At 34.5% G+C, this 27,516-nt stretch overlaps 1 protein-coding gene across 1 annotated transcript in view; it reads right to left on the bottom strand.

Moving 5' to 3' along the window:
* LOC116846122 (G protein-coupled receptor kinase 5) overlaps nt 1-27,516 on the bottom strand; it is a 129,270-nt gene that overhangs the window by 30,722 nt on the left and 71,032 nt on the right. The gene's annotated exons all lie outside the window — the stretch shown is intronic.

A 27,516-nucleotide genomic window follows, 5' to 3' on the forward strand; every position in this document is an offset into this window, starting at 1 on the left:
TCGTTGAACTATATAAAATATATTCTTGCAAGTAATTCATCTTTGTTTAACATTATGTAATCTCACTTTAACATGTGAAAAATAAAGATATTTTCAAAATAAAAATGTTCTTTTTCTTGTGTAGTTCTTCTTTTCATAAATGAAAGATTATTTAATAAAACTTGATTTTTCTTGAAACTTTATTTAAAACTAAACAGATTATCATTAAGGTTTACCTTATTAAAAAACATAGTAGACTTCATTAGAAACATAGCAAATTTTTTAACTCCTCAAGTTGTATACTCGGAAAAATTTCGTGGTAAAATATCAAATCCTTCTTGATTTATTTAAACTGATATATTTTTTTAACTCCTAGCAAACACGAATAAGATTTAAATATATTTTACGTTCTATTTTTCAAAATCTTTCAGAGAAAACAGCAATAAAGAGAAAAATATCTCAATATGCTTATTTAAAAAAAAAATTCGCCCTAGAAAGAATCGCTCAATCATTTAAAATCACCACAGAAGAGGTTGGTAACACACACGTATTAATTCTTAAAATATAAATAGCACATATATGAAAATGAAAAAATAGCCAATTACTGCAAAATTGCGATCTTTTCCTCAGCTGCAAAATTCCACAATAATTTTTATTAAAAATTCTCCCTAAGTAGTATTTCATAATCGTATTTTTTATGTTCGTATTTTTGGACATTAACGTAAATCTATCAATGTAACAGATTAGTTACTTAACATATTGTGTTGCCATTTTCTTCAGAATAAATAATAAGTAATAAATCAACGGCGCATATAAATAGAAAGTTCTTGTAACCTCATTGCATTTCGTGTTAAGGCTATTCCTTCCGCCAGTACACTGAGAGAAAAAATGATGAAATATGGTTGGAGCCAAAAATAACTATAATTTTAGAATTAAATTCTCCAATCATATTTGTAGTAAAATGATAGCAATAACATGCATATAAGGCTTAATTATCACCAACATTATAGTGAAATTTAACATAGTTAAAAAAACATAGTTTTCTTTCTTAACCATAATTTATAGTAATCATTTCTCTATGTAATTATATTGGGAGTGTGCATTAATTTTAAAGGATTTTCAAGAGATGGCGTACTAAGTACTATATACGATGGAACTAGTACTATATCGCATCGGGCCATTTTGTTGCTACCTTCATGTCAAAGCACTATCATGTGGCTTTAGTTTTCAATAGGTGTCATTTTGCCGAAGTGTAAACAAAATTGTTTTTTGAGCATTGAATATGTCGAATTTTGTGCCAACAAAACGCAATTTGCGGGAAGCTTTGCTTTTTTGCTTCCATTTGAAGAAAAGTGCTGTTGACTTTCAACGAATGCTGTCGGAAACTTATAGTGATTATACTCCATCGATTTCAACATGTGAGTACTGGTTTCGACATTATAAAAAAGGTGATTTTGACACGGAAGACAAGGAACGTCCCCAGGCCAGCCGAAAAAGTTTGAAGATGAGGAAGTGGAAGCTTTACTCGATCAAGACCAGAGTCAAATGCAAGAAGAACTTGCAGAATCATTAAATGTTGATCGATCAACGATTTCCAGACGTTTGAAGGCCATTTGAATGATTCAAAAGCAAGGAAATTGCTTGTGCAAGGGTGCCGTACGAGTTGAAGCCGAGGGACGTCGAAAGACGCAAAATGACCTGTGAATTGTTGCTTCAAAGACACAGAAGAAAAAGTTTTTTGCATCGTATCATGACGGGTGTTGAAAAATGGATACGCTACGATAATCCGAAGCGCAAAAAATCATAGTTCGCCAGGCCAGGCGAACCATCAATATCGACGGCAAAGCCGAATATTCATGGCACCAAGCTCATGCTCTGTATTTGGTGGGATCAGCTGGGTGTAGCGTATTATGAGCTGCTCCAACCCAACGAAACCATCACTGGGGAACGCTACCAACAACAATTGATACAATTGAGCCGAGCATTGAAGCAAAAACGGCCAGATTACGCGAAAAGACACGACAAAGTGATTTTCCCAGAAAGGTGGGAAAAAGTAGTGGCTAGAGATGGACAATATTTTGAATGATCAATTTGTAACAATTTTTTCACAATAAAGCCATATTTTTATCAAAAAATCCCTTAAAATTAATGCACACTCCCAATAGTTACAGATACAAAACATTCCTTTTCAACGTACACAATTCCACTTGACTTTTCGTCATTCATTTTTTCACTTTTTCGCGTTGCTAAACTGTTCTTGCTTTTTGCCCGTTGCTTTTGCATCACCACGAGTTATTTCGAATTTCGCCGTTAGGATATTTTTTTCGTTTTACAAACGAGAAACGAAAATTCCCCAATTTCCCAGCTGCGATGTTGAACGTTAATTAAAAACGAGCACGCGCATGGTTTGCCAGTTTAATAACCATCAGTTAGTTTTAAGTGGATAAGGGAAACTGAGGCATAAAACATATATTTGAAAACGTATTCTCCAATATTTTGGAGAAACGTATCCAATATTTTGTGCTCTCCATTAATAAAAATTATTATTGAATAATAAGAACATAAGTTTATCTTCGTTGGAGAGACAGAAAGAAAGAGAAAGAAAGAGAGAGGTGAGAGAGAAAGAGAGAGAGAGAAAGAGATTATATGAAATATATTCTTGCAAATAACTTATCTTCGTTTTACGCTCCGTAATATATTCGTTTAACTTCGTTTAACGCTATGAAATATATTCTCTAAATAACTTATCTTCGTTTAACGCTAAATAATCTCGTTTGAAGATTAACACGTCAGAAAAATAAGGATATTTCCCAAACAAGAATATCCTTTTCTGTGCACCGTCCCGTAACTGCTCGAAAACCGCATAAACTTTCTACTGGGGATGCGCGCGAATTATTTATGAAGAAGGAAATCGCGTGTTTTCCCGCCGCACACGACGGAAGGCAGAAAGATGGCTGACATTTTCCGCGCGGCAGGAGCGCGGAAATTGAACGGCGTGTGGGAAATATTGTATACATTTCCAACGATGAATTATGAACGGGTCGCGCGCGGGTGTGGAGGCAACCTTCTTCTCGTTTAGCCCGCTATCGAGCTGGTCTGACGTCGAGTTTCCCGACGTCGTTTCGAGTTCTACGGTTGCGCGCCGAGATAAATCCCGTAGCGCCGATCCAATACCCGCCCGTTATCCGCCGTCTGAGTGAATTCCGTAACTTCCGGCACTTTTCAATCCGCATTTCGCACTGTCCGTCCGCCGTGAAAACGTTCGCTCCGTAGATCGCTCGGATCTCGAGCTCTTTCGCCTCTTGAGCATTTCAAATGAGTCTCTCGCCGCGCCTCTCTTGGCACACGACTGCGACGTGCGAATCACCCATTATTAATGGACGTTCATGACGTATTAGCGTTGCCAAATTACGGTCATTTCTCGCAGTCACGCGCTTCCGCGCGATATATTCGCCAAGCGGTATTCGGCGAGACATCTTATCCCGCGAGATTTATTTATTTTCTCCTTGCTGCATGCACTGTTTCTCGCACCGACTACGACACACATCGATTACGGAATAAAAATCGCGCCGACGTGCAATGAAGCAAAATGAAGGTTTTGTCTCGCGATTTTAGCCCGCCTTCGAACGCCCGCGATACATCGATGGGACGCGCGGGGATTCGCTGCGCAACACTAAAAAAAATGTTTCCCTGGTCCAGGTAGAAATTCTAAACGACACAGTTAAAATTTGTCGCAGTTTTTTGTATCTGCCAGAAAATTGTCTGTGATACGTAGAATTTACCAGCAACAATGCTCTAGCAATATCTGCAAGTAAATTTAAGTGAGATTATACATATTCGTTAATCTCTCATAATCTCTTTTGTCTATCACAGTCAATTTTTACAAGTGTGAAGTGTAGCTTTAGTCGGAATGGACGCCACAGAGAGATTTTCTTTCCAAATTTCACAAATGGTTCACAGATGGTTCAGATAGAATTCTGTCTATGTCGTCTATATTGGTTAAATATATAATATATGCGATATCGCAGTATTTACTAGTCATTTATCTCTCTTAACTCGCATCTAGAGAATTTCTGCTATGGGTGCAAGACCATTTTTGAGTGAAGTCTCGTTATTTGTCGATTGTCACCTCTATCACAGGAGTTTATACACGGAAAAAAAAGATTTGCTACATATGGACAACTAAACATAATTTGCTGTGTTAGACACTTTTTCTTTGCTACAGGAATCAATTTCCTTGCTGTGATAACAAGAAAATCTGCTCCTGCAATAAAAAAATAGCTAAAACAGTAAATTATGTTTAATTGTCGGTCTGCAGCAAATTCGCTATGTTAGCAGCTTTTCTTGCTATAGAAGCAAATTTTCTTGTTATCATAGCAAAAAATAGGTTCCTGTAGCAAAGAGTAGTTCCTGTAGAAAAAGTAGCTTACATAGCAAATTGTGTTTAACTGTGCATATGTAGCAAATTAGTTTGCAGCAAATCCTTTTTTTCCGTGTACTGCCGAATGCCTTACTTCCTCCAAATTCCTTTTTCTTCCTCTGCTCCACACGTGCATTCTTTGTTCGCGCAATTTTCGATTTGTTTTAACAGTATAAATAAATATTCTTCAAGTTTATCCTCGACAAACATTGCAACGTGATAAAATTCAAGAAATATTATTGACACTACAGATGATCCCGAAATTCCGATCGAGTCTCGTCGATCTTTCCGCAGTAATAGAGAGGACAACAAAGAGGATAATCTTCGAATTAAAGCGATCGGGAGAACAAATCCGCCGGCCGTGCTTCCTATCGCGATTCGCGAATGAGCGAACTCGTTTCGCGCGGGCGACGTTTCCGTCATTCGCGACGACAAATCCCCATGGCTATCGTCTGACTGTTTGTTGATTTGTTCCCTCTTCAATATCGGCCAGACACGAACGTCATAATACGCGACACCGCGAAAAAATGTCGGTAAAGCGTTGCAAAGCACGCGCCGTCACGGTAATTTCCATTCACGAGCGCGAAACTAAGCGGGCTTTATTCGCAAACCTTGGCGCGTTAACGGGCTCTCTTTTTCTCAGTTTTCCCTCTATTTTCCGACACAGACGACGCGCGAACATCACAATATTCGATGCACAGCGTCGCAAAAATGCCGGCGCAAAGCGCGCCGCGCAACGTCACGATAATGATTTATGGCACACGCTCTCGTTGTTATATTACAGAACTTTCTATCCGATAATCCCGCCGTCCGGTATCGCAGACACGGCAAAAACCACCGTGAATTTATTGCCCGGCGCGAGAAATACGGCTGATAAATGAATCTTCAGGGAAGAAAGAAGAAATAGCCACACGAGCGCTGTCGCTCGGAAACTTCGCTCGGGCTTTCTCTGATCCGCGAAGGATTCTTCGATCGATGTGAGATCGCGATTTTCTCGTCGTTTCCGTCACATAAACATGCCCGCCGATAACGCTCTTACGGTTACGGCCGATTGAAAGTCTAGACAATGTTTTCAATCGCACAGGCAGGAAAGCATGAATAACGAGACCTCGCTCGAAAAAATGGCGCTGCTAGTTACAACGGCAATGATCTAGATACGAAAAATCAGTTAAGATGGATAGCAAACACTGCGATGCCGCATATGTTTTGTATTTAGATGTAGATGACAGAATTTCTCTGTCTGAACTACTTGTGAAAAAAAGACTAGCGACGAGAGAGACAAACGAATGTATAATCCTCACCCCCTTCCCCTACTTAAATTTGCCTGCAAATATGGCTAGAATGCTGTTACTGTAGATTCTCAGGATTGTCACTTAATCACGGTACCAAAAAAGTGAAACAGTGACTGCTTCTTGGCAAAAAAAAGTTCACAAAATGTTCTCTCAGACATAAAAAAGTAACATTTTTTTGTTAAATTTTGAATGTAACTAAGACCATTTATACAAGGAAGTAACAGTCTTACCTTTTCAGATTTATCTTTAAATAAGTTTCTTGTTTGGCCGAATTAACATCTTGACATTAAAAATTTTTCAAGTGATTTAACATAATTCGTCATTAGGTTATTTTCAAAAAGATAAAAAAATTATATGTACTTATCTATTGATACCTTTGCCGTTTTCATTTTGCATCTTATAATTATCTTAAGTAGTGCAACAACGCGATTGTTGAGCAAATGCACACAGAAATCTTTTACATATTTTACATTACATATTTACTTTTACATATCGTCCTTTTCATTGATGTGTTATTATTTGGTCGTTTAGTTTTTAAGGATCGTTATAATCACTTTTTTCCTTAACGGCCATACAATTTTTTAAAAATATATATATACGTTCTTTCTTAATTTAAAAATAAAAATTGTAAAATTAAGTATTTAAAGTTCCTGGCCCCTCGCATTGTCTATCTCTTTTTAATGACGTCAAAAGCGAGAAAATGCATGCTAAAAATTCTTAAATACGTTAAAATAAAAATATATATCCATAAAGTAACGCTTGCAATCGATTAAACAAATTTGTAAGATATTCCTTGCACTCCCCTTTTGCTCTGACAATCAATAATTTGTCGTAAATTAACGTGACATACGCTCTTAAAGTGAGTCAGTGAAACATCATTGAAAGCAGTAAATATACTGATTGCAGCTATAAATACAGCACTGAAACTGCTCAGTACTATACTTATAACTGATATCAACGACTATTCACTGATTCACTTTAAGAGAGTACAATTCATCTTCTTAAAATATCTATCTATTTAAAATATCTTATCTATTTCTTCGCCTATTTCTATTAATTTACAGATTAATTTAAAAATTAATTTACAATAAATTATTGATAGAGCAAAAAAGAAATGCACGGAATATCTTATTTATTTAATTGATTGCAAGTGTTACTTTATAGGTATATATTTTTATTTCAATGTATTTCGCAAGAAATTTTAGCATGCATTTTCTCATTTCTGACGTCATTAAAAAGAGATTGACAATGTGAAGAGCCAAGAGCCTCAAGTACTTGATTTTTCCAATTTTTATTTTTAAATTAAGAAAGAACGTATATGTATTTAAAAAATTGTATGGCCGTTGAGGAAAAAAGTGATTATAGCGAACCATTTTAATCAATAGTGCGTTTTTTAGTGACTTGTTAAGAAAAAGTGACGAAAAATGACTTAAGCGACTGAATCACAGTTCTGTAAACTCAGTTCTGTAATCACAGTTCTGTAAACTCTACGTACCAATTCTCTAGCAAACACCAGAAACAGCGATAAATTTCCAATTTTTAATTCTAATAAATTTAAAACTGTGACATTTAACATTTTTTTTCTACCTGGATCAACAAGACATTTTGTTGAGCGCGTGTCTGGAGCTCCGAGTAATCCTCCTTTAAGGCTCCTGGGGAGTTGCATCATTCATCTCTCTTTAATGACGTCAGAAGCGAGAAAACGCATACTAAAAATTCTTGTAAAATACGTCGAGATAAACAGATATATTCACAAAACGACATTTGCAATCGATTAAATACACCTCTAAAATATTCCGTACACTTTCCTTTTATTCTAAAAATCAATAGATAATCAGAAAATTAATATGACAAGATAATGAGGAAATTAGGTTAAAAAAGACGATTGCACGTCACATTTATTTTAAATTTTATAATTATCGCTGTTTCTGGTGTTTGTTAGAGAATTGGTACATAGAGTTGATTGTTAGAACAAAAGGAAAGTGTACAGAGTATTTTAGAGGTGTACTTAATCGATCGCAAATGTCGTTTTGTAGATATATCTGTTTATCTCGACGTACTTTGCAGGAATTTTTAGCATGCGTTTTCTCGCTTCTGACGTCATTAAAAAGAGATGGATGATGCGACTCCCCAGGAGCCTTAATTTGTGTGAGATTGGATTTGTAAAGATTACAATCAGACAGAGAAAGAATACTAAAGATAGAACGGTCAGTAGCGGATTAATGGAACAAAGTGCAAGTGAAAGGAGCGATGGTGATAAGTTCTGAAGCACGCTGTATATTCATTTGCACTCAACGAATTCTGGTTACGACAAAAGCGCACCTCGGCGAGGAAGCCGCAAATTCCTCCATGACGACGGTATCGATCGTGCGGAAAAACGAAAGCGATATGGAAAAACGGGGGAGGGAATGGGGGGGTACCACGTACGCGTGGTCCTCGGTCCTAATTTTCCGCTTTCTCAAATAGAGCTGAACGGACACGTCAGCCGGACAACGTTATATTTACGCGTAGATAACGGATTATCTATGGAATGCCGGTTACGAAAAACCACGTCGAGATCAGAGGGAAAGCCAGGCAATTTATTCCTATATGTACCGTTAGTGGCGAGCCAAAAACTACCACAGAAAATAAGCAAAATTGTGGAATAATTTACGAGGCGATTTAAGTAAGCGAACGAGACTCCGCGCGATTTTTGATCCACTTTTGTCGCTTAGCAAATATCGACAATGCGAAATGGAGCGTTTGAAGTGCACAAAACGAGCGATCAGATGGTACTCTATAAATTTCTTCGAAAGAATAAAGAATGAAAAGTCACTCGAATTTTTATGACTCGGCTGTCGCTTTGAATTTCAAGCACCTTGAAGATATAACTTCATTCTTGGCGGAATCCTCTTACGTGCAGCCTCGAAAGGATTCTTCTGAAACTAGAAGGAAAATATTCTAGACGCAATATTCTTAAAGCTAGAGAAGCTTTCGTCTTTTATTTGCAATATAAGTCGTATAGAAATTTCCTCTGAAAGAGTATCCCGCATCAAGGAAGAATATTCCTCTTAAATTACAAGAGGAAAACAATTGGAATAATATCTATATTGTTAGAAAATCTATACTGTCCGTATTAAATTTAATAACTGGGATGTGAAGTTTTTTACATAACTATATTTAACTATATTATAAATGTCATAACTATGTTATAAATATTATAAATGTTATAATATTTCATAATTTAATATGGAATTTAATAACATGGAATATAAAATAGAAAATATTAGATTTTATAAGAAATATAAAAATTATAATTATATATAATTCATAACTAATAATGTTATGAAAATCTTCACTATTATTAATTTTAATATGAAATTCTTAAATTTACTTACAAAAATGCTATTATTTTTAAGAACTTTTCTAACAGTGTAGTAGATTTCCGATTTCGTTAACATTTCGTTAGGACAGAATTATTTTTTCGGGAAAAGTTTTCGCACTCAAACGAATGTTTAGCTGGTCCAGATAGAATTCTAAATATTACAGTTGAAATTTATCGCTGTTTCTGGTATCTGTGAGAAAATTGTGACACGTAGAATTTGCAGCAGCAGCGTTCTGGCAACACCTGCAGCAGATTTAGATGAGTGTGAGAATTATACATTTGTTTGTTTCCAGTCACTAGTCTTCTTTGTCTACCATAATCAATTTTTGTAAGAAACGTGACTCTAGATTCAATCTGGACGGGCGCCACAGAGAGACTTTCTTGCCAAATTTCACAAATAGTTTAAATAGAAATTCTGTCTCTGTCATCTATATCAATTAAATATAAAACGTATGCGATATCGCAGTGTTTGCTAGTCATTTATCCATCTCAGCGAATCTCTCATATCTACATCATTTTCGCTATAATTGCAAGACCATTTTTTGAATGTACTTAGAATAATGGAATAACAGGAAATAATTTTTTAAGCGTACTTAGAATAATGGAATTACAGGAAACCCTGCAACTAATCCTTTTTCTTGGGTATTATAGTTCTTCTTTTTAAATATTAGAATATTTTCCTTTTGATTTTAGAAGAATCCTCTTGAGGCCATATACAATAGGATTTCGCTGAGGATAAGATTACATATTTGAATGAATGAAGTTTCATTTAATAAACTTTATTTTTGAAACATTTATTTATAATAAAATTTCTTAGACGGTATTTTTATCAGAGCGACGAAAATTAGTCCTAATTTCAGGTCATTTAACAAACGTCAGATAAGATTATCGTCGAAATCGAGGTCATCGAGCACGGGTATACACGCTTCTCTTTCGAGACACCCTATATTCCAACACTGTGCACGGGCCCGCTCGTTCGATCCCCAACGAGCGGAAGTCGGGGGTCGCGTAGCTCCACCTTCTTCCACATCGACGGAGGAAAAAGGAGGAAAAGCGGGGGAGAAAACGCGGTGCTTCGATGCGTGCAAATTGCATCGCGCCACAGGACGAGATCCTGTCTAATGCACGTTGCATCCTACCGAGCAGAACAAACTTCTGCATCGTATTCTACTATCAATCACGAAACATAGGTAGACTCGTGAAAAACGCTCGAAAACAGTTAACGGAGGTAAATGGGAGCCGAATTTTTGTCTCGATTTTACATCCACGACAATCTATCGACGGAAATCTCTTACCGATCTGGAATTCTTATCACGAAAATAGTTTCAAAAAATTTATTGAATCATTATTTTAGAAAATATATATATAATTCTGCTCGATTATTAAGATCGATCAGAAAACTCCGTTAAAACGAGACATGAATCTCATGCAAATTTTTTCGATCCTCTATAATAATTGAAATAATTAAATGATTAAAAAGAGAGAGAAACATTATTTTATAAATTGACTAGAAAATTCTGTTTGAAACTCATTTGATTTGATATTTTTAAAGAAGTATTTATTTGCCGCGAAAATAATTGTAATAATTGTGAATGATTATAGAAACAATTCTGGTTGATTATGAAAGTCGTCTGGAAAACTCCGTTAAAACGAGACTTAAATCTCGTACGAATTTGATTTTCTCGAGCAGGTGCCTATTTATCACGAAAATAATTGAAATAATTTTGAATGATTATAGAAACATTATTCTATAAAACGACTAAAAAAACTCTGAATCTCATACCGATTTGATATTCTTGAAGAAGTATTTGCCACGAAAATAATTAAAATAATTGTGAGTGATTATAGGAACATAATTCTGGTCGATTATAAAAATCGCCTGGGAAGTTCTGTAATATTTTTATGATTTATAATATTTTTTGAGGAGACATTTGTTTGCCAAATTATTGAATAATTGTAGAAACATCATTCTGAAAATTGACAAGAAAATCGAATCGAAATTTGATAATCTCTCGATAAGATACTTATTTGTCATGAAAATAATCGAAATAATTGCGAATGATTATAGACACAATTCTAATAAATTACGAAAATCGGTAAAAGAAACTCCGTTAAAACGAGAGTTAGGAGGAAAATAGAGGATATGTCAAGGATTATCGAAATTGGTTTCGCACGCTCTTACAATTTCAACAAGCAGGACTCTGCTGTTTCGTTGATAGCGCACCATCGTGTGCAGAGTTTGCGCGTCCTGCCCATATCTGATCGGCGTGCGATCGTCACGGCGATCGTCGCGAAATGAAAAACCGTACTCGACTCAGCGAATCGCATCCAAGCAGGGGAAGATAAAATTCCGACAAGACACTTGCCCGCCCGATCTTGCAAAGTGATGAAAAAAAACGCAAAAGAAGAAACAAAAAAAGAATACCCAACGAAATCGAAAGTGGAACTGAAGGATTCACACTTTTTTATTCAGTTTGATCTAATCTACAAGCATATGAACGCAAGTGTAGATTTATTTGTTGTATCGCGCATGATCATTTGTCCATCTTCTTTAATCGACAACTCAAAATTTGACGTGGTTGTTTGCGAAATAGTAGAGATTTTGCGTTCAATTTGACGAGTTTCACCTGCGCGCGACGGGTGTGTCAGGAAATGTCAGACAGCCTGTACATACCACACGGTTTTATACAAAACAGGAAAACAGCAATATTGGCAAAATTTAAAATTTTTCGTTACTTTTTGCAAGAACTATACTGACAAAATACACCCTTAACTCTTAGAATCACAGCGGGTCACAAAGACCCACCTACATTTATTTACATTTTATTATTTTTTTCGAAGTTTAAATGATTTATTTAGCAAATTTGGTATTTTTATATCTCTGAAACATCATGGGAGTTACGAGAAATAAAGAATCTTGCTTATTGTTAATAATGATTTTATAAATAAATAAATAAAAATAATGTGGTAAAAATAGTTTTTTTTATTGTTAAATTTTATTTTTATTTTTTATTATTAAATTCAATTTAACAAAAACTATGAAAGTTTATGAGTTGTGCATTTGTATATAGGGGTTTTTGAGATCGCTGATTTCAAATCTAAGGTTAGTTTTATTAAATTCAAGATGGCGGATGTAATATGGCTTGACGAAAATGCGAAAAATGACTTGATTTGGACAAAATTCGGTTGGAGGTTTTTGCGGTCGTTGTTATCGAATTTAAAAAGTTTTTTTGTTAGATTCAAAATGGCGGATTCAATATGGCGGACAAAAAACAACTTTCTTTTCATGAAATTAAGTTGCTTAGAGTTTTTAAGGTTAAAACCACTCTTGTACAGCAGGCCCTACAAACTCCTCATTCCCTCCGGGAGTGCTCCCAGACATAGATCTGTTGTATAATATAGTACGTTCTACATATTGAATCCGCTATTTTAAATTTCGAAATCTTGAGTTCAGATTCATAATCATCGACCCCAAAAACTCCAGAGTAACAAGTTTCAAGTGAATCCTGTGTAAGAAAAAATTCGTGACACAAAGGGTTAAAGCAAACAATTGTCGTAAACAACATAAATTCATTCCGTTCCAGCCGTCTGTTTCGAGTTCTCTTTTGATTTGACTTTTCAGCCGGAGTCAGGTGATCGCGACGTCAAACGCGCAAATGAAACGCGTCGCGCGCATTGTTTGCTGAGACCGGTTCAACGAACAAAACGCGATTTACCCGCTTCCATTAACATTCATTAACTTTCGGGGGCTAAGTGTATGCGCGACTGGCATTATTATGTATTATGTAAAGCGATCATTGTTATTTCAAGCGCGGAAATTCGTGTGCGCGATACAACAGCCAGAATGGTGATGATATCCGCCCGGCAGCAGAACACGGCCGTGGAATTTTCTCACGTCTCGTCATCATCGTTATAATTATTTTTCAAAAAAAGTAAAAAAAAGAAACCAAGTGCACGTGCATTAGCATTATTTGTCTTTACAAAAAAAAATCGTTATAAATAAATTGTGTGCTGTATGACTACGAGCTTGAGTGCGCGAATTCTACGCAATATTACTGATAATCATTGATCGGTTATAATTCAAAAACTATTGTGGTCTCGACATTTCTGCTTATTATAATTATACGATTTCACTCCTCATAAAATGTGAAAAACAAAAATAATAAATTATTTTCCATGATTATTTTTCATATCAAAAACGCAAAAATCCTTATTTCTTAAGTGTGAAACTATCAAATTTAATAATTCTAATACTAATAATTATTAATGCTTTTAGGAATTTTAGCTGTGTAGTAAAAATCAATATTAATTGTGAAGTCGATAACAAATGATTTTTTATTCTACTTTATTTTCAGAGTACACTCAGTTGCATTGATGCTATACCATTCACCAGATCGATAGTCACTAAAAAGTTTCGACCAGCTGTGTCCATTTCTAGCTGATCGTTTTTCATGATCGTATTTTTTATTCATCCGACAAGCGGAAATGTGTCAAAATAGAAGCGACATTTTGACAGCTTTTCGTGTTAATACTTTATTTTAATATTTTCACGTTATTTTCTCTCAAATTATTCGTTATATATGATAAGCGCCCCAGAATATTAATAAACATTCTACTTTACTATATTCGAAAAAAATATTTAAAAATATTTTTATTTATTTTTAAAATTCTTACTCTTCTTCTACTGATTGCGCATTACACGTGAGCGGATAACCTTCTGATAAAAATACGTATGTAAAAAACATCAAGCTGTCAAAATGTCACTTCTGTTTTGACACATTCCCGCTTGTCTGATGAATCAACAGTCATGAAACCGATCAGCTAGAAACGGATACAGTTAGTTGGAATTTTCTAATGATTATCAATTTAGTGAATGGTATAGCATCAATGCAACTGAGTGCTATTAAAATTTCTTACGGGGTTGTGAGACACTCTATATATATTGGGAGTGTGCATTAATTTTAAGGGGTTTTTTGGTCAAAATACGGTTTTATTGTGAAAAAATGGTTACAAATTGATCATTCAAAATATTGTCCATCGCTAGCCACTCGCGCGCCATGTTAAGTTTTAAATAAGTAATAAATTATATTATAAGTATTTTTGAATGTTAAATAGGTTGGAATGTAAAACAGGTTGGGAAAGTAAATAATGTTTTTCCATGAAACATTTATTAACCATAAATCGCTCGAAATTTTTACCATCACGATTGATACAGCATTCAACGCGTTTTATAATGTTTCTCATTGTTAACTGCAGCATTTCTATTGTAATACTTTCTCTAGCGATCTTAAATCTTCATCATTTTCAGAAATAGTTGCACAAACAATGTCCTTGATATACACCCAAAGAAAAAATCGCAAGATGTCCGGAGATTGCATAATTTTGATTGCAAATTACCTCTACTGTGTAAATATGCAAAAAAAATTATAGGTATCCATTTAAAAAAACTACATTGATCTACTCGAAAAGGTCACAAGTAAAAAAAAATTTTTACATGCATTTTGTAGCTGACTAAGAGGCATGTAAATTTCACTCATTAAACTTTCTTGTAACTTTAACCAGTCAACGAGATATTTGCTCGAAAAATTTATGAACATCCTATATATGAACGAACATCCTATATATGGATATAAAGTGCGATACAATATGCGATAATATTTATTTGACTTCAGATCGAAAGAGGATCGAAAAATCGTTATAATATGGCATATATATTTTTTAAGTTGTTGATTGCACAGTAAGTATATATTTGCAAAACGCAATCGACTGTAATATTTTTTCTGCTTTCCGGCAATTTAAAATAGCACAACCGTCGTAATGTCAAAACAGAAACTCTCACGCTTCATTTAACTCCTTGACTGTGGAGATAGAAATGGACTAGTCGTGCCATTTTTGTGTTGGAACAAAATGTTGAATTTTCTTTATGAATTATTATTATAAAGATTTTTGGGGTCGCTGAATCCGAATTTGACATCAAAATTTCGAAAATCAAAATGGCGGATCGAATATGGCAGATTTAAATTTTGAAAATAATCGGAATTTCATGAAAGTGGGTGTGTTCAGACATTTTTGTCTGAACAAAAAAAACAAAAAAACAAACATTATAAAAACAAAAAAAATTAAAAATTATAAAAACAAAATATATAAAAATGGAGTCAAAAACCGCTAGATCCTCGTTTCGTGACTCCGGGTTTGGCAGAGAACGGTATTATGTAAATGTTTTTTTATATAAAAATTTTTTATTCCACTATTTTTTTTTGAAAATTTGAATTTTTATTTTTTGAATTTTGAATTTTATTTTTTGAGTTTTGAAATTTTGATATCAAATTCGAATTCAGCGACTCTAAAAACGTATAGATATCCACTTTCATGAAAACCCGATTATTTTCAAAATTTTGACCCGCCATGTTGAATCCGCCATTTTATATTTCGAAATTTTGATATTAAATTCGGATTCAAAAACATATAGATACTCAGTTGTATGCAAAGAACAATAGTTTTACTATTTTTTTTCTTCGATGCGTGTATACACGTTATCCACACTGGTGGCACGACTTTTTCATGCGCGTATACACGTCATCCACAGTCAAGGGGTTAATATACTAATAAAAATACAGAAATTATGAAAACATCGAGCCGCGAAATTAACGAAACTTCAAGTTTCACATCAACGCATTCAACGCATCAAGTGCAACGAGTTAAAATTACTTCTAGAATTTATGATAATTAAACAACGCGGTAACGTACATTGAGAGAGAAATATAAGTTACCTGGAATTATAATAAAACATAGTAAAAAAGTATAGCCAGGAATATCATTTTTATAGTAAGTGTTACTACATAATGTTAGAGTAATAATTGCGACATAGGCGTAATATAATTAACACTTGTAAACGTTTACCATTAATTACCATAAGTTGTCATTTTATCATAGTTTTAAGTATAAATAGTTTATTTATTTTATCATAGTTTTTAAAAAAGCAAATATATAGGAATAGTAAGAGAAATTGATTTTATATAGTTAACACAATTCTAGTGATAAATCGATATGATAAATATCGATATATGTACCACATTTTTAGCATTTTAATATATATATATATATATATATATATATATATATATATATATATATAATAATAACGACAAGGAGAATAATGAAAGAAACCATTTCTAAAAAAAACATGTGTCATAATATGAATAATATATTCGAATAAATTTGTTTAACTAGTATAAACATTCATAATACTATGCAACTAGTATGACGTAAGGTAGAAAAAAGTTAATATTTTATAATGTTTCCAAGTATTGTTATAAGTCATCCCCTTAACAAGAAAGACGTTAAATATATAAAAATCTTTGAAAGTAGTATGAGTAATTGTACTTCAAAATACGAACAGCTTAAAAATATATTTTTTAATGAGGCACTTAAAAAAAATAGTAGAAAAAACATAAACAGCATTTATCAAATTGAGAGATGAAATAATTAGTTTCCAAGTTATAAGTGGTTCATTTTGTTTCTTTCTTAAAATAAAGAATAACTTCTGTTATAATCTTTTGCAAGGTCTATAGAATGTTACCTTTATACTTGATATTCTGTAATTTCTTTGAGTAAAAATACGTTTTTCATTTTAATACTTGGTTGTTAAAAGAGAAGACTATTAAGAAGATACATGTTTCAATGAACAAATATTTACACTCTAGATGACAATCGCGAAAAGTTCAACACGTGTAGATCTGTTAACTATGATAAACAATTAGCAGTACAGAGCAATTTATTTACATTCATGAGAGATCTATTTACATTCACGAGCTGTATAAACACAGAAGTGAAATCATTGAGTCGCTATTAATCAAATGTATATTTCACTACATAATTCGTTACCACATTTAGCATACATATATAAACTAGAGAACTAGCTTCTTCAAATCTTCTTCAAATCTCTCGAGAACAGTATAGTATAGTACGACGCAATAAAAAAACTTGTAACACCATGAACACCAAGACGCTCATAGTTCTTCTTGCCGTGATCGCCTGTACTTCCGCAATTGAGCACTTAAACGTGCCATCGGCAAATAAGTATATTACAACATAATCACAGTGTAACGCATTAATACACATTTTATACACAAATATCTATTACATACTATATTACATACTAGGTTACTAACTTCTTTAGTTATTGCATGTAAAAGTTGGTCTCAAAAAGTATGTATGGTAAGCATCTATGCATACGTGGCATACGTGATATGAAAAATATGACGTAATATACAGGGTGTTCCCAAAAGGTGATACCAAATTTTAGAGATATGTAGTACTCGTTAAAACAAACCAAAAACTCTTAATGAACAGTACTCCGAAAACCTTTTATTTCTGAGTTATGAAGCATTTTGTTCTGTGAAAAATAGAAAATAAATTAAATCTACAATAAATTTTCAATGTGCCTTCGGCTAATGTCAATACACATTTCGGCATGTTTCGTCATTGAAGGTCAAAGAGTCCAGGTTTATTTCGTATTTGTTGACAACAGTTTCCAAGTCTCTTAGTTCATTCACGGACGCCCATATGTGACCACCTAATTACGCAGGAATTGTTGTATTCAACTTTGGATTGTGGACCGTGTCTAGTTTTGTGTTATCTGAAAAATGGCTAATTTTTACACAAATTCTGAAATGACGGATATTCATCTTATATATGGTAGAGCAAAGGGCAATGCTTCAAAAGCAGCACGCTTGTATCATGCAGCTTATCCGAATCGCCGACAGCTAAGTAGAAGAATGCCGAAATGTGTATTGACATGAACCGAAGGCACATTAAACATTTATTGTAGATTTAATTTATTTTCTATTTTTTACAGGACAAAATGCTTCATAATTCAGAAATAAAAGGTTTTCGGAATACTATTCATTAAGAGTTTTTGGTTTGTTTTAACGAGTACTACATACCCCTAAAATTTGGTACCACCTTTTAGGAACACCCTGTATATGTATAGTTATATAATATATGCCTATATATATGTATAGTTATGTAAATTAGATTATAGGTGTCTATAAAAGTAATATTTTAAAGTAGTTAAGAGCCTTATTTTCAATGGCGCATTAAGGGGATGTCGGTGTCTACAAACCTGTTTTAGGTTTTCCAGACTGAACTGATCAAAAAGCGCTTTTGCACAGTTAAAATATTCACTGAAACACACCCGGCAGATATAATCTTTTCATCGAAAACGAAAAAAATTTTTAAGTTAGTTGTTTGCTAGCACAATTCATAGGTTATAAAAAATTTCTACGATGCATATAAAAAAAAGGAAATATCTACGGGCTACAAAATGTTCTAAGGAATAACGTCCAATCTTCAAAAATATGCTTAGAAGCTTTAGAAAACCACAATTTCTTATGGAAAACTGTTACTACTTTTTGCTAAAATATAGATAAAATAGAGCAGTTTAGACGTCCATAATAGTTCGCGGATATTGCGCGGAGTGGCGCTAGTGCTACAATAAGCCACTGTAGCAGAGCCATATACATAATATATCTAAGCAAACGTTTGCCTTTATTTGAGGAGTGGGGGTAAGAGCATGTAGAAAAGGATGCAATTTATTATTTTATTATTTATATTCCGACGTCTATACAGCCTATTTAATTTAATAAATTACGAGTCGGTAAATTGATAATTGTAATATATATATCCTTTTTTCTTTTTCACCTTTTTATTCTCACTGTATTTATTTTTCTTACTGTTTTTCTTCTAATTGTTCAATATTTACTGCATTTAGCTCTCTTTCTATGTTTCTCCCCCCTCTCTCCCTCTTCCTCTCCCTTTCACACCTTTCTCTCTCTCACGCAGTCTCTCCCCTTCTCTCTTTACAACACTGTCTCTTCCTTTCTGTCTAATAATGAAATGTAATAGTAACAACGTACTTTTCTTATAAATAACGAATAATAATAATGAATTACTTTTAAAAAGTAACCTTTCCTATTTACTCTATATACTATCTTCCATCTCTCTATTTTCTGTCTTCTTGTTTCATTTTTATTTTCTGTTATCATCACACTATCTGTGTACTATCTTCTCTGCTTATATTCTCTCCTATTCTTCTCGCTTTCTGTACTTTCTTTCTTTTTTCTTTTCTTCTTATCTTGTTTAAAAATAATAAAAGTATAAATAACATAAAGAATATCCTAGTTCTATATCCTTATAAGTTATCCTATATTATGTAAAGCAATATTTATTTACTATCGCAGCAGACAAAAAAATTTATTTATTTATTATCTATCCTTTTATTTATGCATTCTCTTACTCACTCATATATTCTTCTTGTCTTTCCATCTCGCTTTCTTATGGTTTTTTTTACCGTCTTATCATTTATCTTCATTTTTTTCTGTCTTCTCTTTATTTCTTCTTGCACATTCTCTTCTTTCTCTCTTTCTTTTCTTCTCCTTTTCTTTTATTTCCTCTTTTATCTCCTTATTATTTAATTTAGTTATGAAAAGTAAAAACGACACAAAGTATTCAAGTTTTACATCGTTATATATTTTTATGCATTCGCCGAGATTTATCTGATATTATCCTTGTTAACTCCATAGCTTTTCTGCAAAATTATCACGATAAACACACTTTGCAACTTTTAAAACTATTATACATTAAAAATATAACCTCATTATAACCCCATTCTCGTATTATCACTCGACTTCGCCGCAATGACAGTTACAAGTCGATAAATCGGTAATCATAATACTCTCGACATCCTGCCATGTAACAAAGAAACATAGTCAATGGACATTTCATTGACGAGGAGACGTTTCTTACACGTAAATTCACGATTTCAGATTTTGAGCTAAGATAGCTCAGTTTCTGGAGCACGTAGAGAAAAAGTAAAGACAGTTTTATCATATAATGTAAAGCCAAGGAATCGACTAAATCCCTCCAGAACTTCGTCAATTCAGTCGTTATAGCCGAAATAAGAATCTAACCTACATTCAACTAAAGCCGTCGCGTAATTATACACGGTAGACCGCGTTGCTTCGCGTTTGCACTTGGCTTCACACTACCGTCTCGCTTAATATCAGCGTGCGACAGGCCCTCCCCGGTTTCATTCATGATAATTGCGCCCGCGGATCCTCTTCGCTATCATTATGATAATTGAAGTTTCCCTCCCCCCCTTTTCCGCCGCCGCCGCCGCCCCCGCGACACGACAAAACGTGACTTTCGATTATACGCGCGCGAAACGCATTTTTCGCTCGCACCGGCGATTCCGTAAAGCCTGATCTACAATATGCTCTTTGCTTTCCGCTTCTTTCTTTTTATCTCTTTCTGATTCAAACCTTAAGCTTCAAGCCAGAAAAGGATAGAAGACAGAACGTAAAGAGCATATTGTAGATCAGGCTTTAAGCTCGTGTCACACTGCGGGTTGGAGATGGAGGATTGCGGATTGAAGGTGGAAACTTGACCAATTGGAGCAACGTAGACCAAGACCGAAGTTTGTTGATTCGTTGAAATATAATCCGCAGTCCTCCACCTCCAATCCGTAGTGTGACACGGGCTTAACGTGTCTCTGCGTCGTCGTCCCTACAATGTTTCGCTCGGCCTGTCACGCTTTATTCACAGAGTGTTCCGTCGTATCGCTCCCACCGCGGCTGTTCCCGTTCTAACATCCGTGGAACGTTGCGCGAAACTTCAAAACAGACGAATTTTAAACGAATTTCGTGAAGTTAAAAATGTATATAGTTTTTGTAAAAAAAAATAACTTTATATATATAATAAATGTTATATTATAATAAATGTTAGGAATATTAGAGATATTATTATAGAAAATAGAAAAAATGTATTAGAAACAATATTAGAAATTAATATCATTTTTAATTTCTCCTGGAAATTAGAAATAATACTAATTTCTAATATTATTCCTCTAATATTTTTTTCCTATTTTCTATAATATCTCTAATATTTCTAATATTTGTTATAATATCTCTAATATCTTTCTATTTTCCTCATATAAAAACGTACGATATATATACAAGGAGAAAATATTGTAGGAAAAAATTTCGTTGAAATCATATCTCTTCTCACAATGTTTTTGGTAAAGCTCGACATTATACTGTATAGTATGGATTACTATCGTAAATTGTAAATTTGATGTGATCTATTTAATGCACGATTTAAAAATACTCAAGTAATTACAATAATTTTTAAATGGTTAAGCGTGCACATAATAAAATAATTTTAAACAAATATATAGTAATTTCGATTATAATTCTGTATGATTTAAAATTACTAAAACTTTGTTGTAATTTTTATTATTGTACAATATTTTCTCCGTACGACATATCGTACGATTGAGTAAAATAACATATTTTACTTCAATATCATATATTTTATACTTACTTTATTTTATATTATTTTTGATCTTTAAACTTTTATCTGTCAACTACAATGAAACTTCGCTTACATCATTTTGAATATTTAAAACACGTGTATACAAAGATAGAAATTTGTGTCATTATTTTTTGTCTTTATCTATACTAAATATAGCAATAACATGTATTTTCATAACAGTACAATTCAAAACTCTGTCAGGTAGTGGTTTCACATCAAATAACGTATTGCTGACGTTAGAGATATCATGAAAGCATCGTTAAAATATCATTTGACGTCATCATGTTTGCTGGACCGGAAGAACAGGAAAAAGTAAGGGAGAGAAAAAAGGGACTAAGCTATCTCCTCGGTGAACTACCCTCGGAACTTTATGTTTTAACGGCGTCACGGTTCCGCGGTAATGCTATATTCTTCAAATACTTGGGTCGAGACTTGGTAACGAGATTCTCCAATCTTATATTTTAAAGTAAAATAACTTTATCAACATCAAATTGTTTATGATTACTTTCCGACGTAATACCTCTAATTAACCTCTAATTTTTTTAAAGGATTAACCTCTAATTTTTTCAAAATTCTCATTATTTTTTAGATATAGACAATACAACACTACAACATTAGTCTTTCGAATCCGACTTTGCGTTTATTTCGGTCGTTGAAATCGTTCTCCTGTGCTGCTATTCTGTAACTCTTAACGGCAGTGTCGTTATCATTATATTGTCCTTGTGCAGATATAATATATGATAAAAAAAACTGCGCAACGACAACATAACGATAATGATAACAATACTGTCGTTAAAAGTTACAGAATTGTATTGCAGGATACTTAGGGCCAGTTGTTCCTACTTCTATTAAGTTAACTGATAGTTAAACCATATGTCTGTCTTTGTTTTCCCTTAAATCTAGATGAAAACAGACATATGATTTAACTATCAGTTAATTTACCAAGAAGTTGGCTAAGAGGGCTCTTAGAGGACTCCTCGCTGGAACCTTCATCGGGATTATGGAGCTCCGCGCTGCAAAACGTACGTCTCAAACCGCGAAAAAGGCAATTGATCCAACAGAACTAAGTCAAGATTAACGTAGCGCTAGCATACTCTCCCCCCGCAAGTTAGCTCGTAAAAAGTCACGACGTCACACAACAAACAGCACACATGCACGCGGGAACAAAAGAGACAGAGGCAGCAAACGACCGAGCGTGGTAAATTGGGATTTCGCAACTGGGAAACTTTTTCGCCAGCGTAAATTGATTACAGTCATTTCCCGATCGCGACCGTAATTACGTCGCCGCGGACGGCGCGGGTACGAGACCGCTAATTAACCCGTTACCCCAGGCCCGGCTCCTGTATACTTACGTAATTTGCGGCCGGGTCTCTCCCGAGGCTTTCATTTATAAAGTTTATCAAGGCGATGCGATTACAAGGCCATTGACGTCGCTGCTGGCTCGCTATCACGCGAACCCATTTACCTACTTTCCGACCACGCGACGCGCCTGCACTCTCTTCGACAGGACGTCGTTCGTAATATACTAATTGAGCCGGGCCGGTGTGTGGTAACCATCCTCCCTCTCTCCCATCGGGCTTGGTTGGTCGCGCACATGCATATACGCACACCAACACGGCCAATCGCAATTTGCGTCGATCGACGAAAGTTAGTTCCGAGGTGTGGGGGAATTTCCATGCAAATAATATTACGACATCTCCGCATATTCCTCGGATGTTCCCCGGGTTTCCCGGGTTTCTCAGGCTTGAATTTCAACGGTGTAAAAACATCTACCCTCCCGAAATACCGAAAGACGCACGGAAGAATTACTTTAAAGGAAAAAAACTAATAAGGACAATCGCAGAATTTCAGGTGCAATCAAGCGACACGGTAGTGTCGCGAGTCAAGTGCAGGCGCGATTACACGATATTTTCCCGAAAACTAAATGGGAAAATAGTGGTACCAACAAAAATCTCTAGGCAACAATTTTAATTTCTGCGGATTAGTGATACTGTTGAAGTAGCAAGTCCATGAATTTTGCGGAGTCGTTTTGACATATGCGTGTGTATGTGTCAAATAACAAACTGTCACTAATCCGTAGAAATTAAAATTGTGTTACTTAGGGGTTTTTATTAGTACTAACATTTTTCCATCTAGTTTTCGGGAAAATATCGTGTAACCGCAGGCGCAAGCAACGGGCTCGCAGCCGATCGTATATACTTACGCGATTTTAGTTGAACGCAGACAAGATTTCTGGTTTAACTATAACGGCTGAACTGACGAAGTTCTGGATGAGCTTAATCGATTCCTTGGGTTTACATTACTTCATAAAACTGTTTTTATTTTTGCCCTATGTGCTCTAGAAGGTGAGATATTTTAGCTCAAAGTTCGAAATTGTGAATTTTCACGTGAGAAACGTCTTCATACCATCTAGAATGTCCATCTTGACCTTTCTCCGCTAGATGGCTCACGTCGTGTGAGTCATTAGAGATCCTGTAATAAGAGGTCGGACACCATATGTCAACGTTTTGATTGACTGCGCCATGTTTGGATACCTGTTTCCGGTTAGGATCATCAGCTGAATGGCAACACGAGCAGTGGTCTGTTCTTTTCAGCTGCACTGGCTGCAACTGGTGCAATAAGTTAAAGTGAGATAAATATACTTCCGGTTTGGACCCAAACATGGCGAATCTAGTATCTACAGGCGATGGTGTCCGATCTCTTATTAAAGAATCTCTAAGAGTCGTAAATACGCGTAAAGGCTCTTGCAGAATGCCAGGCAACAGGGGATAGGAACAGGGAATAGGAATTCGGATTGGTCAATTATTTCTATTCCCTGTTTCTATTGGCTAATGCCTAATCCTATTGCCTGTTGCCTGGTATTGTGCATAGAGCTTAAGAAACGTCGTCTCCTCATTACCTCTCTCAACCTAGCAGGACCAAATGAGCAGAATCGAATAGGACCTATCGCATTTTTTAGTACTCATTTTGTACTATTTTGTACCACAAAAAAAATTACCACGTATACCGTTTTAAAAAAAATGGTGGCGCTGCTAACTTGATATCAAGCTAGCAGGACCAAAAAAAAATAAAAAAAATAAATCGTGGTCCTATTGACTTAATATAAAGTCAGCAAAATAAAAATTGTTAAAAAAACGAAACAAATAGTAGATTTTGTCGTTTCAGAATTTGTACCAATTTGTACCACCAAAAAAAGTATCAAAAATATTTCTGCCAACCCTTTAAAATAACCTCAACTTTGACCTCAGCTTCAAGAATAAAGCTTTCTGCCTCGATTATTAATAATTAAATCAGTAAAATCAAATAAAATTTATTGCATTTTTCAGTAATTCACTTATTGTGTAGTATTTTTGTACCATTAAAAATGATTTTGTACTTTGTTTTATTTATAAAAAATTGTGGTCCTGCTGACTTAATTTTAAGCTGACAGAGTAAATATCATTGAAAAACGGCAAATTGCAATAGATTTTATCGTTTCTGAATTTGTACTAATTTGTACCACCAAGAAAAGTATGCAAATATTTCTGTTTACCCCTTAAAACAACCTCACATTTAACCAACCTCAAAAATAAAATTTCTCTCTTTCGATTATTAAGAATTAAATCGATAGAATCAAATTATATTTATTGCGTTTTTTATTACTCATTGTGTACTATTTTGTACCATAAAAAATATTTTTGTACCCCGTACTATTTAAAAAAATATTGTGGTAACTTAATATAAAGAGAACAAAATGAAAACTGGTAAAAAACGACAAGAAATGATAGATTTTATCGGTTTTGAATTTGTACTAATTTGTACCATCAAGAAAAAGTGAAAAAACCGTGATCCTGCTATCTTTATATTAGGTTTAGATAAAGGAGGGGTTGTTTAAAGGGGAAAATATAAAATTTTCGATTTATTTCGAATGATACAAATTAGTACAAATTCCGTACTAATTGTGTGTACCATGGTTTATTTATTTTTTTTATTTTTTTTTTTGGTCCTGCTAGCTTGATATCAAGTTAGCAGCGCCACCATTTTTTTTAAAACGGCACGTGGTACAAATTTTTTTGTGATACAAAATAGTATAAAATGAGTACTAAAAAATGCGATAGGTCCCATTCGATTCTGCTCATTTGATCCTGCTAGCTTGAGAGAGAGGTCTCCTCATTACAGAATTCATTGACTATGTTCTCCGTTAAATGGCGGGATGGTGAGAGTGTTGTGTGTGTTACGATCACTGAAATCAAGTGACACAGTAGTGTCGCGAAGCCAAGTGCAAGTGCGAAGCAACGCGACCTACCGTATATAATTATTCGACGGCTTTAGTTGAATGTAGGTTAAATTCTCATTTCGGCTATAACGGCTGAATTGACGTTCTAAATTCTGGAGGGATTTACTCGATTCCTTGAGTTTACATTACATAATAAAACTGTCTTTACTTTTTCTCTACGTGCTCCAAAAGCTGAGCTATCTTAGCTTAAAGTCTGAAATCGTGAATTTACGCGTAAGAAACATCTCCTCGCCAATGAAATGTCCGTTGACTATGTTTCTCCGTTAGATGACAGGATGTCGAGAGTGTTACGATTATCGATTTATCGACTTGTAACTGTCATCGCGGCGAAGTCGAGTGACCTCTTGATATCATTACTTTTATAGAAAGTATAAAATTGTCTTGTATTTTTCAATAGAGTATTTGCGAGAGTACAATTGATCTGAATAAAGTTGTTTTAATAATATTTTTTAAATATCTTTTAGCTGAGTTTTTGTTCTAACTTATTTATAACGATTTTCTTTTTGTAAAGACAAATAATACTAAGGCGCATGCACTTGGCTTCTTTTTTTTTACTTTTTTCTGAAAAAGTAATTTTGTTTTTTAATTGAAAACGTGGAGGTATAATATTTATCCAAAAATATGCATCTTATCTTTAGCGGAATCCTGTTATGTATTGGCCTCAAGGGGATTTTTCTAGAACCAACAGGAAAATATTTTAATATCCAACTCTAACTTTATATATCTCTCAAGATTAAATATTTTTTTTTATATAGTTTCCTCTATATTTTAGTTTCTAAAATATAAGCAACACATATGAAATGAAAGAATAGAGAATTATTGCAGGATGTTTATTCTTTGATTATAAAATCCTATAGTAATTTTCCAAATTTTACCCGTGTATTAGACAAATTATTCTAACTATTCTTCCTTTGTTTTTAATATTAAATAATTTTTAATATTAAAATAATTTTTAATATCAAGAAGAATATGTTTACTTGAATGCCTTCTTACGCGCAACTTATAAGACTTATACTATACCTGAAAAACGAAATTTCTCTAACTTTATAAATATTTAGAATATTTGAAAAGTAATTTATTTAAATATTAGTATAAGTAGATATGTGTTATATATTAGTACCCACCAAATAAATATTTTTTATTATTTCGTTTTACGACGAAAGCTCCTCTTTCCTTCTTCCTTTTTCCGCCACATATTTCATTAATATGAATATTTGTCTTCTCTTCTCTTAGTTTTAGGAAAATACAATGTTGCAAAAAAGATATTGCGTCCTAGATAGGAGACAGTATTAGGGAAACAAAAGAAACAGTCCGAGATTTGAGAAGCGGAACGACACACAGGGAGAATTTCCCTGCGCGCAGGGAAAGCGCGGAAAATCCCGGAGCCGCAAGTGTAATAAACGCGGGATCCCCTCGGGATGCGTCTCGCGAAGCGTAACGAGAAGCAAAGCGCGTCGTGGTTTTCCCGCTTTCCCGCGGCCAAGTTCATTGTACCTTTATAACGAGTGGCCCGAAAATAGACGGCTAAACGAATCTGCGCGCATTTGTCCCTGCAAAAATCTGCAGAGTCTCTTCGTCGCCACTCCTCCTCAGCTTGGCGGGTTACGCGCCGGAGGTGTGCGTCGTGGGTGATGCTATTTCCGTCGGCTCGGGTTTACCGCGTAATCGCGAGACGCGCTAATTGTAAGGGCGACCCCCGAGAGACCTCAACTGAGGTCAGAGAGTTTCACGCGACCGCGAGGACAAAAGAGTCGTCGGGGAAGAGTTCAGAACGGCTGGGACGACGCGACAATCAAACAAGTTGCAAATAATC

The sequence above is a fragment of the Odontomachus brunneus genome, unplaced genomic scaffold (genome assembly GCF_010583005.1).
Source record: "Odontomachus brunneus isolate Ranch 3 - 2012 unplaced genomic scaffold, Obru_v1 Obru_scaffold_060, whole genome shotgun sequence".
Classification (NCBI taxonomy): Eukaryota; Metazoa; Arthropoda; class Insecta; order Hymenoptera; family Formicidae; genus Odontomachus; species Odontomachus brunneus.